A 12149-nucleotide genomic window follows, 5' to 3' on the forward strand; every position below is an offset into this window, starting at 1 on the left:
GAATGTTCCCTTTTTTTTGGCTACTGATTGAAAGTAGTCCGTGGAGGAATCACTAGGAATCCGAGTAGACCAATGAATAGACCAATGAGTAGACCAATGAATAGACCAATGAATAGACCAATGAGTAGACCAATGAATAGACCAATGAATAGACCAATGAATAGACCAATGAACAGACCAATGAATAGACCAATGAATAGCAGTGCTGAGCACACAGGTGCAGTCATCTGCGGTTAGGAAAGCTACCAGACATCTGAATGAGGGAGCAAACTGAGCAAGGACATGGCACCATGTTTTCAAGCCCCTTTTTTGTTTTGTGCCCCTATTCATCAATGTGGTGCAGATGCCGGCAGATGCCTCTGTGGTGGGCACATTATTAGAGTAGTAACATCTCATTTGCCTGAATATGCTATTTTTAAAAGTATTCCCTTTAATGTTGGAACACTCAGTTCTAACTGAGATGTCTCCATCAAATCCCTCTCTTCAGGGATCAGGGAACCCTGTGGAAGAGGAGGTGAAAAGATTATACGAACCTGTGCAATGGAAGACACCAAGGAAGCAAGGCCTTCTAGATACAACAGAACTGATGCAGATATGAACTCATAGAGACCGTGGCAGCATACAGAGGCCTGCACAGGTCTAAGCCAGATCAGCTCCCAGCGCTGAGAGGGGAAGTGGACACAACCCCATATCCCTAACCAGAAGCTATCTCTAATTGATAAACTCTCCCAAAGGAAAAACTGTATTTCTCCAATGGAATCTCACTTGATATATAAAACACCCTCAGATGTGTTGGCTCAGATGGTCAACACAAAATGAACTCAATGGCATTTTTGGAAGCTTTTGTGATGTGCAATGATTTGCTGGGTATTTTTTTTACCCTAAGGACATTTTGATTATCTATTATGGTATCTGATTTTATTTTTGAAGAGTTTTCTATGTATGTGAATGTATGTGCCTCAGCATCTGTATTTGTTTCTTGTGATTCTTCTTCTGTTTTTTTTTTATTTCTCTTCCTCCTCCCCATCACTTTAGATGCTTGCTTTTATTCTAATTAAAGAATGAAAGAATAGGTATGGATTTGGGTGGGTGTGTAAATGGGGAGGATCTGGGAGGTGTTGGTGGAGAGGATACTGTAATAGAAATATATTGTATAAAAATATATTTTCAATAAAAATGATTTTTTTCTATCACTAAAAAAGTGTGAAGTACAATTATTGAAAGTGAATGGAAGGATCGATGGAAATATATATAAATAATATGAGTGAGTGGATCCTTACCTAATTGTCTAAACCACATCATAAGATAAAAGATGTTGAGAATGGTGAAGTCCATGTGGAATGGGGGTGGATTCAACCCAAACACATCATATGCATGTATGAATATTTTTAAAAAGGAAAGTAAAATCAATTCTTTTACTAACGGGAGAAAAAGAGACATGGCTGAAGAGTGTTGTCTTTTTGGCTAAGGAAAGTGTACATATGTGTCTGTGTTCACAGGGAGATGAAGCTCAGTCATTGGTAAAGCCCTTGCTAAGTGTCCACAAGGTGCTGGTTCCATCCCCAGCACTAACAAAGAAGTTGGTCATTGGTCAAAATACACTTTCTTGTTAATGACCCTCTCAATACTGATAAATAATAACATATTTGTGTGTTCTATCCAGAAAATATAAATATCAAAAAGTAGATACTTCAATTATCAAATAAACATGGAAGCAAAGACTTAAGAGTGACAGGGGCATATTTTTTAAATGAAGTATTCTGCATCGTGTTCCTTGAAAAGGACACACTTGAACTGAGTTCGAGATTCATCTATAGCCATTGATATGTGAGTAACTCTATAGGTTTGGAGCATAGAAACTAATATGAGGGGTTTTGTGGGGGGGTTGGTTTTTTTTTTTGTTTGTTGTTTTGTTTTGTTTTTCGAGACAAAGTTTCTCTGTGTAGCTTTGCACCTTTCCTGGAACTCACTCTGTAGCCCAGGCTGGCCTCAAACTCACAGAGATCCTCCTGCCTCTGCCTCCCGAGTGCTGGCATTAAAGGCATGCGCCACCACCGCCCAGCTGATGTGAGTTTTAATGTATATATAAAGAGCATATAACGTATATGTTTTAATGTATATACACTCTTTAGTTGGAATCTATTAAATACAATTGAATGAAAGTAGCCATGGTGAATATAGAACTGGTATGTAGTATTACATTGATCAGTCTATATATGAAACCTTAATGGGTCACAAGTGAGTTATATATCGTTGCAGCAGATGATTGTCTAGATAGATAAAGACCTAGCCAAGGTTCATTAATGTTTAAAGTGTATTAGTCTGTAGACTTTTGATTATTCACCGGTAGCTAGTGAGTTAATTAATTGGTAAGCAAGGCTGGATAATAAGAAATGAAGTAGCCGAACCCTGGATCAATATCACTGCTGGTGTGAGTCATAGGTGGTGAAGTGCATCTGGAACACTGAACCCCCAGAGGAAAATAATTAGAGCTGTTGCCCATTCCAAAATGAATGCTATAGATAGATTCGTGATTTCATAAGACTCTTGTCTGAGTTTGTTTCTCACAGGTTTTGATTATTTTGAAGTCAGGAAATCAATAAGAGGATGTGCAATCAAAACACTTGGTTGGACATGTTAAAGAGGTATGTTTTTTTATTGTGAGTAATTTAAAAGTATAAAGAATAATATATAATTATAAATAAGTAAATTTGAAGGGGGCATAGTATCATATAATTATAGCAAAATGAGAAAGAGAACACTATGAACAGTATTAATGCTAATAAATAGTGATAATTGGCCAAAGGACAAATGTTCAGAGGTATTTCTTATGGCTAATAGTAATGGCAGAGAATCTAAGTGATGGCTGGTATTCTCGCATTGGATTAATGGAAGTTAAATGGTGTCTTGTTTTTCTTAATAGACTATGAAATATACATCCAAGCAATTGCACAGTGATTCAAAGATACCAGGATCAGTGGAAGAAATGTCTCAATTTTATCAGGGTCTGCTTCACTGTGTAGTGAGGTTGAGGCTACACAGGACTATATAAGTCCCTGCCTTTAAGAAAGTCCAATTACGGAGGCTGCGGACCTAGAGCAGCGGCCGCAGGTCCAGGTGCCATGGCTGCAGAGTGGACCAGGCTGCTGCGACGCTCTGGTGGCCCGAGCGTGCCTAATCGGTGTGAGCCCGGTGCGAGGTCCTGGGCCCTGGGGCACTTGCTTAGAAAAATGATACTCTGGACCACCTGATTAGTCTGAGTGGGGCAGTCCAGCTCAGCACCTCTCCAATAACCTGGAGACTCTCCTCAAGCAGGACTTCCTCAAACTCCTTCCCCTGGAGCTCAGTTTTTATTTGTTAAAAAGGCTCGATCCTCAGACTTTACTCACATGCTGCCTGGTCTCTAAGCAGTGGAATAAGGTGATAAGTGCCTGTTCAGAGGTGTGGCAGACTGCCTGTAAAAATTTGGACTGGCAGATAGATGATTCTGTTCAGGACGCGTTGCACTGGAAGGTTTACTTGAAGGCTATCTTGAGGATGAAGTAGCTAGAGAACCACGAAGCCTTTGAGACCTCATCATTAATTGGACACAGTGCCAGAGTGTATGCACTTTACTACAGAGATGGACTTCTCTGCACAGGGTCAGATGACTTGTCTGCAAAGCTGTGGGATGTAAGCACAGGGCAGTGTGTTTACGGCATCCAGACCCACACTTGTACAGCTGTGAAGTTTGATGAACAGAAGCTTGTGACAGGCTCCTTTGACAACACCGTGGCCTGCTGGGAATGGAGTTGCGGAGCCAGGACACAGCATTTCCAGGGGCACATGGGGGCGGTGTTCAGTGTGGACTACAGTGATGAACTGGATATTTTGGTGAGTGGCTCTGCAGACTTCGCTGTGAAAGTATGGGCTTTATCTGCTGGGACATGCCTGAACACACTCACTGGGCATACTGAATGGGTCACCAAGGTGGTTTTGCAGAAGTGCCAAGTCAAGTCTCTTTTGCACATCCTCTTAAGTGCAGACAAATATGAAATCAAGATTTGGCCAATTGGGAGAGAAATCAACTGCAGGTGCTTCAAGACCTTGTCTGTCTCTGAGGATAGAAGTATCTGCCTGCAACCAAGACTTCATTTTGATGGAAAATACATTGTCTGTAGTTCAGCGCTTGGTCTGGACCAGTGGGACTTTGCCAGATATGATATTCTCAGGGTCATCAAGACACCTGAAGTAGCGAACTTGGCCTTGCTTGGCTTTGGAGATGTCTTTGCCCTGCTGTTTGACAGGACAGAGAGCCTAATTAGCCGCTGGCCTCTGCCAGAGTACAGGAAATCAAAGCGGGGCTCCAGCTTCCTGGCAGGGGAAGCATCTTGGCTGAATGGACTGGATGGGCACAATGACACGGGCTTGGTCTTCGCCTCCAGCATGCCTGACCACAGTATTCACCTGGTCTTGTGGAAGGAGCACGGTTGACACCAAGAGCTACCATCGCTGACTTTGGGTGCCAGGGCTGTGGGGTTTGGGTGCAACGTCTGTGGCAGCCAACTGCATGAACCAAAGTTCTCACCTAAAGGTATCATCACGCAGTGCACAATCATTTATCTCTGTTTGCCAGGGGCCAGGGCTGGGGCGGGAGGGCTTGTTTTACTGACATACACCGCAGCATGCTAATGAGGTACACCATTGACTTACTTCATTTGTACTTAGTTACGTTGGTCAGTATAAGAGGTTGCATTTTTGGATTTATCTTTCTGAGTGGAATATTGAGTAAATGATTAAAAAAAAAGAAAGAAAGTCCAATTACTCAATGTACACAGTAAGCAAGGAAAGATGAAAAAAAAGGAGTATGTCTGTGCCCATTCTTAGTGTACGCATATAGCAGCAAGAGCAGTTAGCGTGAACGTGTACTCAAACTGGCCCCGCTCCCTAAGAAGCCCATGAGAAAACATCAAGGCTTTTTTTAACTGAGTTTTTATAATTAATAGATACTTATTATATTGTCATTAGAGATTTACTAACTAATTAAATAATAAACTAGATGAGAATAACTAGAAATGGGTCCTCCCATGTTTGTTGCTGGTGGTATATGAATCCCACAGTGGGTACATTGTTTGATGCTGTCAGGTCCAGAAAAGACAGGATAAAATGTACCATTTATATTTAAAGGGCTCCTACATGTGGATGCTAGGAATGCAAAGGGACCTTTTCCTTGGATTGTTTTTATGCAACTATATTCTTTTACTGTACACAGATCAATGTGACTACTACCACAGACATCAAATGTATACAGATGAGAGTAGGAAGCCTGTAACATACGTGGCAAAGTCAGATAAGTATTAACATATATTACTTCAAATTCATATACACATAAGTAACTTGATAAATGAACATGGTCTTCATCTCCTTTTACTGTGTTTGCTTTTGTCATCCTAGACTGAACTGCGAACTGGCTTCCGTGTTCCTCAGCTTTCTGGTCCCCACCATTGTCTCTGAGGGTAGGAGCATTCTCTTCACTATAACAGAGTGCTTGGTTTGATTGCTTGTTTTTAGTATATTCATTGTAGCATTAAAATAAGTAGGAAATATAATTCTTCCAAGACAAACATGGTCTAAGGGATGAATAGGAATTGTATAAAATACCTTGATTCATTGATATTGTCAACCATGAGGATAATTCATACAGAGGGCCTTATTCAACTAGAGATTAATTCCCAAGACAAATGGCAGGGGTGTCAGGGTGACATCCTTGAGCTTTTGTGATTTATTCATTTATTATTAGTAAATCAATGAGCCAACCAATAAACAACTTTAGATGAGAATGAAGTTGGACCCACAGCAAGACCAATGGTGGTGACTCAATGGCATAGGTCGCCTCCATTGTCTGTGCCTCTGTGTCTGTGTCAGAGACCAAGGCTCAAGACAGACATGAGCTTGCTCAATTCCTGTCTTGTTAATGATCCTGTGGAAGAGAGTTAGGAATATAGAATGATCTTGTTTGTTACATTTATTTGTCTTGCGAAGAGTGGGACAGTTTGTCCCATAGCATATACCTGTGGAGGTCAACTTCTGGGAATCAGTTCTCTCCTTCTACCATGTGGCTCCTAGAGATTGGTCATCTGACTTGGTGGCAGGTGTCTCTTACTACTGAACCATCTCACTGGTCCAGGACCTTGGTTCATTTTTCTATTTATATGCTTCATTTTATCTATGTAAGCTACTTGTAGACTAATCAACATATATATATATAAGTAAATAAATCAAAGCCTTGCCCTGCTATGAATTCATGCAAGGAAGCACAAATATTATTGTAAACTGTTTATATTGATGTATGTCAAGAAAAAGCATGGGCCAAAAGCCCAAGTTTTTTTTTTTATTAAGGATCATATAGGCAGTGTACCAAAAAATAATGGTTAATGTTATGAACATGTGTCATACTCAAAAATGCAGTCACATGCAAAGATGGTCATTTTGATATAGGTTCTTATGACACAAAAATTTTAATAAATATCTGAATGAATTAATTAGTGAAGAAGATGAAAAAGGACTATTTGGGGATATTCTTTCTCACATTCTTTGTTCTTTCTCTAAGGAAGGGTGCTTTCCAGTTAATAGAGGACTCTGCCATGCTGCTTGTTCATGGGTGGAGAGCACAGAGACCAATGTGAGTGAGAATTAATGTTCATGAGCTTGTGAGTTTTTCTTGAAGCATTTATTACATTATTAAAAGTTTAAAGAAGTCCCAACAAGGCCAACTGTGGAAAATGATAAATATGGAGTTAGCATGAAATATTACACTTATAAATTCATTGATGATAATTAGAGAACATGATATGAGTATGACCGACAATCCTAAAGGCACCAAGAATACTTATTGCTCTTAGGTTTCATGAACCATAGTTTTTAAATTTATGACTATTGAATTAAATTACTTCTTTAATAAACACATGTAAATTAGTGTGAATAAAGAGGTCCCAACCAGGACCAATGATGGTAATGTAGGTTTAATGAGTTGTGGTGATGTATGTTATAAGCCCAAAATGCTGAGGTCTGGTTAATAAATACAGGTAGTATGATGATTTGTCAAAAAAGAATCTAAGACAGCAAATGATTGTCTGTATAGAAGATAAGCACATTTAAAGTTCTCGCTTTTTTTATCCATAGTTCCAATTTTATTGTTATTAGTGAATTAATAAGTTAAATAGCAATCAGTTGTAGATGACTGTGAAGAAAGAGTCATGACCCAGAACCATCGTTGAGGTGGTCACATGTGAGTCAGAAAAGATGAATAATTCAAGGCATGATCATGTTGACAGCTTTCAGGAAAATACAAGGGCTTTATTCTTACCTTCATGTTCATGAATAAATAATACTTTTAAAAAAGAATAACATTTAAAATTTATCTTTAGCTAATTTCATACATATATGCAATGCATCTAGGTCATATCCACTTCCAACCCCCTCCTTTTAGTTCCCCCGAAGACCCCTAAACACATCTTCCCAACATCATGTCATTCCTTAAAGAAAAACAAAACTTTTAAAGTATAACTCATTGAGTCTAATTAATGCTGCCCATTTGTGCATTCGATTGGGGCATCCAATGGGGCATGGACAGCCTACCAGTGACTACTCCCCTACACTTCTTTGAAAATAGCAATACTGTTTGTTGTTTAAATGCACAATAAGAATACTGATACTGATTGGGATGGATGGCCAGCAGTTACTGTGTTGTGCCTTCAGCTGGGGAGGATATGGATAGTTACCAGTGACAGCCAATGGTTTGTGTCAGGTGTAGGCTTACTTATCATGTTGGTAGAAAATGAGTAAATATTATTGCACATTAATGGACAGCATGACTATGTTAGCAGATGACTAAAAAGAAAGACTAATGGAGAACTGTTCTTTTCTTTATGGTTTCTACTTCACCTTCTTCAAAATGGATTCATTGATTGCTTAAGAATGTATTGGAAGGTTGTAAAGGGAGCAGTAGTTCTCTACTTTCTGTGAAGACTTCTTTCTAAAGGTTATTTTTCAGCCACAGATGAGAATGAAAGTAAAAGGAGAGGACTTTAGTGGGTCATTTTCCCAGTCCTGCCTGGACATGTTTGAGCAGGAAGTCCTCTAAACTGAATGGGTTGAGTCTGTCCCCCATTTATAGCAAAGGAATAGGGGACTTGAGCAATCCAGACTGCAGGGAGAACAATAGATGCAGACAAACATCTGAATGTCTTGCTCATAAGATAGACAACATTCTGGCTGCAGATTTCTGTTTGAGAAGAGGCTTGATTTTACATTTATTTTGTATGTTTTATGACAGTGTAAAGAACACTACTGCTCCCTTTACAACCTTCCACCCTTCAGAGACTCACAACTGCCACAGCCTTCGGAGGATGTGTGGATACAAATGAGAAACGAGATGGACTAACCGGGATAGGCCTGGTTTAGGGACTTTTGCTTCACTGCTTTCTACCCAGATGAACTTTCAAGCAGGACATGATGGTTCATGCTTGTAATCTCAGCTTTTGGGAGGCTGAGGCAGGAGGATTGCCATGAATTTGAGGTCACATAGTGAGGCCCTGTTTCAAACAAACAAGATGAACTCTCTGACTTCAGGAATTTTTCTTTTGTCATATAAGCTCGGAGTTTCAATTAAGAACTTTTTTTTTTTTGGAATGCTACATTACCAACGCATATAAACAAGAAGCATTGAGTTTCTGCTTGCCCTTCACCAGAGTCTTTTGATCATTACTTTTGAGCAAGCCACTTCTTAAGATTGGGTTGTCCCTGAATTTGCTTGTATTATAACCTTGAAAATGTAGCAATAAAAAAAATTTGTGCTTCCCAAAAAAAAAAAAAAAAAAAAAAAAAGAATGTGTTGGAATGGAGAACATGTGGACCACCCCTGTGAGTAACTAAAGTCTTATTTTGATTTGGGGCCCTTGTTCTAAAACATTTTTTGTACTTTATTATGTATTAAATATGATAAGTTCTCAAATAGGATTTGAGATGCTGTGATGACTGGTAATGAACAGTATCAAGTATACCAACTAAAGATAGAATAAGTGAGGGATTTACATAACTTGGTCTTGGGTTTTTTTTTGTTTTGTTTTTTTTTTTTTTTTTTTTTTTTTTTTGGTTTTTCGAGACAGGGTTTCTCTGTGTAGCTTTGCGCCTTTCCTGGAACTCGCTTTGGAGACCAGGCTGGCCTCGAACTCACAGAGATCCGCCTGGCTCTGCCTCCCAAGTGCTGGGATTAAAGGCGTGCGCCACCACCGCCCGGCCGGTCTTGGGTTTTTGAATCATGTATTTCACTAGAATCAATGAACAAATAAATTGTTCAATGAAAATGCAGAAGTGAATCAGGAAAGGGAATTTCATGAATGGATTGATGATGACTACTGGTTCAGTATGACTTACAACAATGAGGTCCATGTACAAGAGACCCTAAGCTATAGTCTGTGCTTCAGGTGGTGGGTTATCTCAGTGCTGATTTTGCCTTCTCTCCTTTGTACTTCCCAGGATGGACCCTTGTACTGTTCTGAGAAGCCACAAGCTTCACAGTGCTCCCTATGTGTATAAAGAGTGGGACCAATGGGAGTAAGAGAGACAATGATGTGTTTGGGTGGTCTGTTTAAGACATCCAGTGACTGCTATTTGATAAGTAGCAACTGTAATCAAAGAAGGCCCATGATGGCCAATGAAACTATAGATTGCCCTGAAACATTGTATTGATGAATTGACGAGTTGATTAGTTTTATTATGAGAGTAGCTGATAAAAGAGATGCATTCAATGACGTAAGTGAATCTGTAAGCTATTTTAGGGAGAAGTATCAATTTTTCCCTGCCATGAGAGTTATGTTTCATAGATACTTAATGGTATTAGAGAAGTGAAAGATCAATTAATAAACAAGTGTAGATTTTTATATGAAAAAGACACCTCAATGTCTTGGTCCAATTATTATAATTAAGGTCATGCAGGATGTATTTCCATGTATGTCTGGAGACTGTAGGGTTTTCAGAAACAGGAGGTGTGGTCCACTTCCTGGGATCATTTGCAAATGATCCAATGGGCTGATGTTAATGATATATAAAAATCTGATTCTTTTAGTTTGGGTGGAGTGGTGCAATTTTCTAATTTATTGATACATCTTAATAGAAGTACAATCCAGCCGGGCGGTGGTGGCGCCCGCCTTTAATCCCAGCACTTGGGAGGCAGAGGCAGGTGGATCTCTGTAAGTTCAAGGCCAGCCTGGTCTACAGAGCGAGTTCCAGGACAGACCTGTAACACAGAGAAACCCTGTCTCGAACCCCCCTCCCCCCAAAAAAGAATGTACAATCTAAACACAAATGGCCCAAAGTCATGAATAGAATCAAGTCTTAACTCAGCTATTAAATCATTGTATTTCCATACCATTTTATAGCATATTACAAAAACAGAAAACAAAAACATAAAACCAAAAACAACCCTTTTCTATTACCTTTATTGGAAATGAGTCACTTGTCAGACACCAGGAGCACTCAGTACACTTGTTGCAGGCCTTTGCCAGCGTGTCCCTGAGTGCTAACGTGTCATAAGTAAATCAATAAACACAAGTGCTGTGAATGAGGATAGATGAGTCTGCTAAAGCACAGCCTCGTTGTGAGCTTGTTTACTGGAACAGAGTTTGTTCTTTCGTGTCTCTACCGCTGCCGCCTGTAGATAAAAATAGACTCAGCCCGTGACCCACGTCAGCAGCCAGCTTATACACAGATGTGCGAGTACTCAGTGTCTCTGTCGAAGCTACTTACGATTTTATATGTTTTTGACCTTTATAAAATTAGAAAAAGTTATGTAAATATCCAAATTAAAAAACATTTAAAGAAAGGAAAGTGAGCTAGCTGTGTACCAAGTGTATGTTTAATACCATGGATTATGAATTAGTCATTGTGCTACACCAGAGCCCTGTTTACAAAGAGATCAAGGTTTTCTCATTCATTTTCATAGCTTTACATTGTTCCATCTTAGATTTCCCCATTATTTCATTTATTCCACATTTCTGCATTAAGAGATTTGTGGCTCAGATAATTGAAGTTTATAATAGATTCATGCTAAGCACAGTATGATGCACAGAGACAGGTGTCTAAAATAAATTAAACAGTGATGGTGCATCGTCAATGGGATGATTATGTTGTGCTCTTTACCATATACCCAATATCCCTGGGAGCAATATGATAGAATTGTCCCAGTTCTAGGATTGCAGAAACCAGTGCAAGAAGCCACAGGTGTCTGCCTTCATCTGAGGGGTTTGCTTAAGGGTGTCCACTAAGTTGTTAGTGAAATCATCAGTGCAATCAGGAATATGTCATGGCTAATGTCCTTATCCTGGGTCAGTTGTGAGTTTCAAGCTGACTGTTTTATTATGAAAAAGAAAACATTAAATAATTATTCATAGGAGAAAACCATGATATAATGGAGAGGATATTATTTTACAACATTTTAAAACTTTTTTTATATTGTGCACAATGAATGGATGAGGCCAAGAGAACAGCCAATGCTTCTCCTTCATTGGAATTTTCACATGCACTTGCTGCATGTGTTAAAAAAAAGTGCAAGCAGGGACTGAAGAGATGGCTCAGGGGTTCAAAGAACTGACTGCTCTTCCAAAGGACCTGAGTTCAATTCCCAGCAACTACATGGCAGCTCACACCTGTCTGTTAATCCAGTTTCAGGGGACCCTAACACCCATGGCCAAAACACCAATGCACATAAAAATAAAATAAAATATATATATAAAAGAGTGAAAATATATGCAAGTGACTATTCATATAACCAATGTACAAAAAACCAAACCTGTTTAAAGAACTGAGAGCCGACACTTACGATACATTTAAATATTAGCAAAAATTTCAAAAAGATCAAATCTAACTCACTAATTCTTTTAAGTTTCTTTCAAATAATATTTTTTACTTATTCTTTGAAAATTTCATATACCTATATAATGTATCTTGGTCCTATCTGCTTCCAAACTCTCCAAACACATCTCTTACAATTTTCATGCCTTTAAATATTTTTAAATTATTATTATTTTTAACTTATGGAGTCAATAGTACTTCCCAGATGCACCTACCTTGGTGTGGGGTCATCCACTGGAGTGTGAGCAACCTGCTGGTGG

At 39.1% G+C, this 12149-nt stretch overlaps 1 pseudogene; it reads left to right on the top strand.

Moving 5' to 3' along the window:
• Window positions 1-3537: 3537 nt before the first annotated feature.
• On the top strand, window positions 3538-6469 carry LOC128110936 (F-box/WD repeat-containing protein 2-like; annotated as a pseudogene).
• The last annotated feature ends 5680 nt before the right edge of the window (window positions 6470-12149 follow it).

The sequence above is a fragment of the Peromyscus californicus genome, unplaced genomic scaffold, assembly GCF_007827085.1.
Source record: "Peromyscus californicus insignis strain IS unplaced genomic scaffold, ASM782708v3 Scaffold_15__1_contigs__length_86483966, whole genome shotgun sequence".
NCBI classification, from domain to species: Eukaryota; Metazoa; Chordata; class Mammalia; order Rodentia; family Cricetidae; genus Peromyscus; species Peromyscus californicus.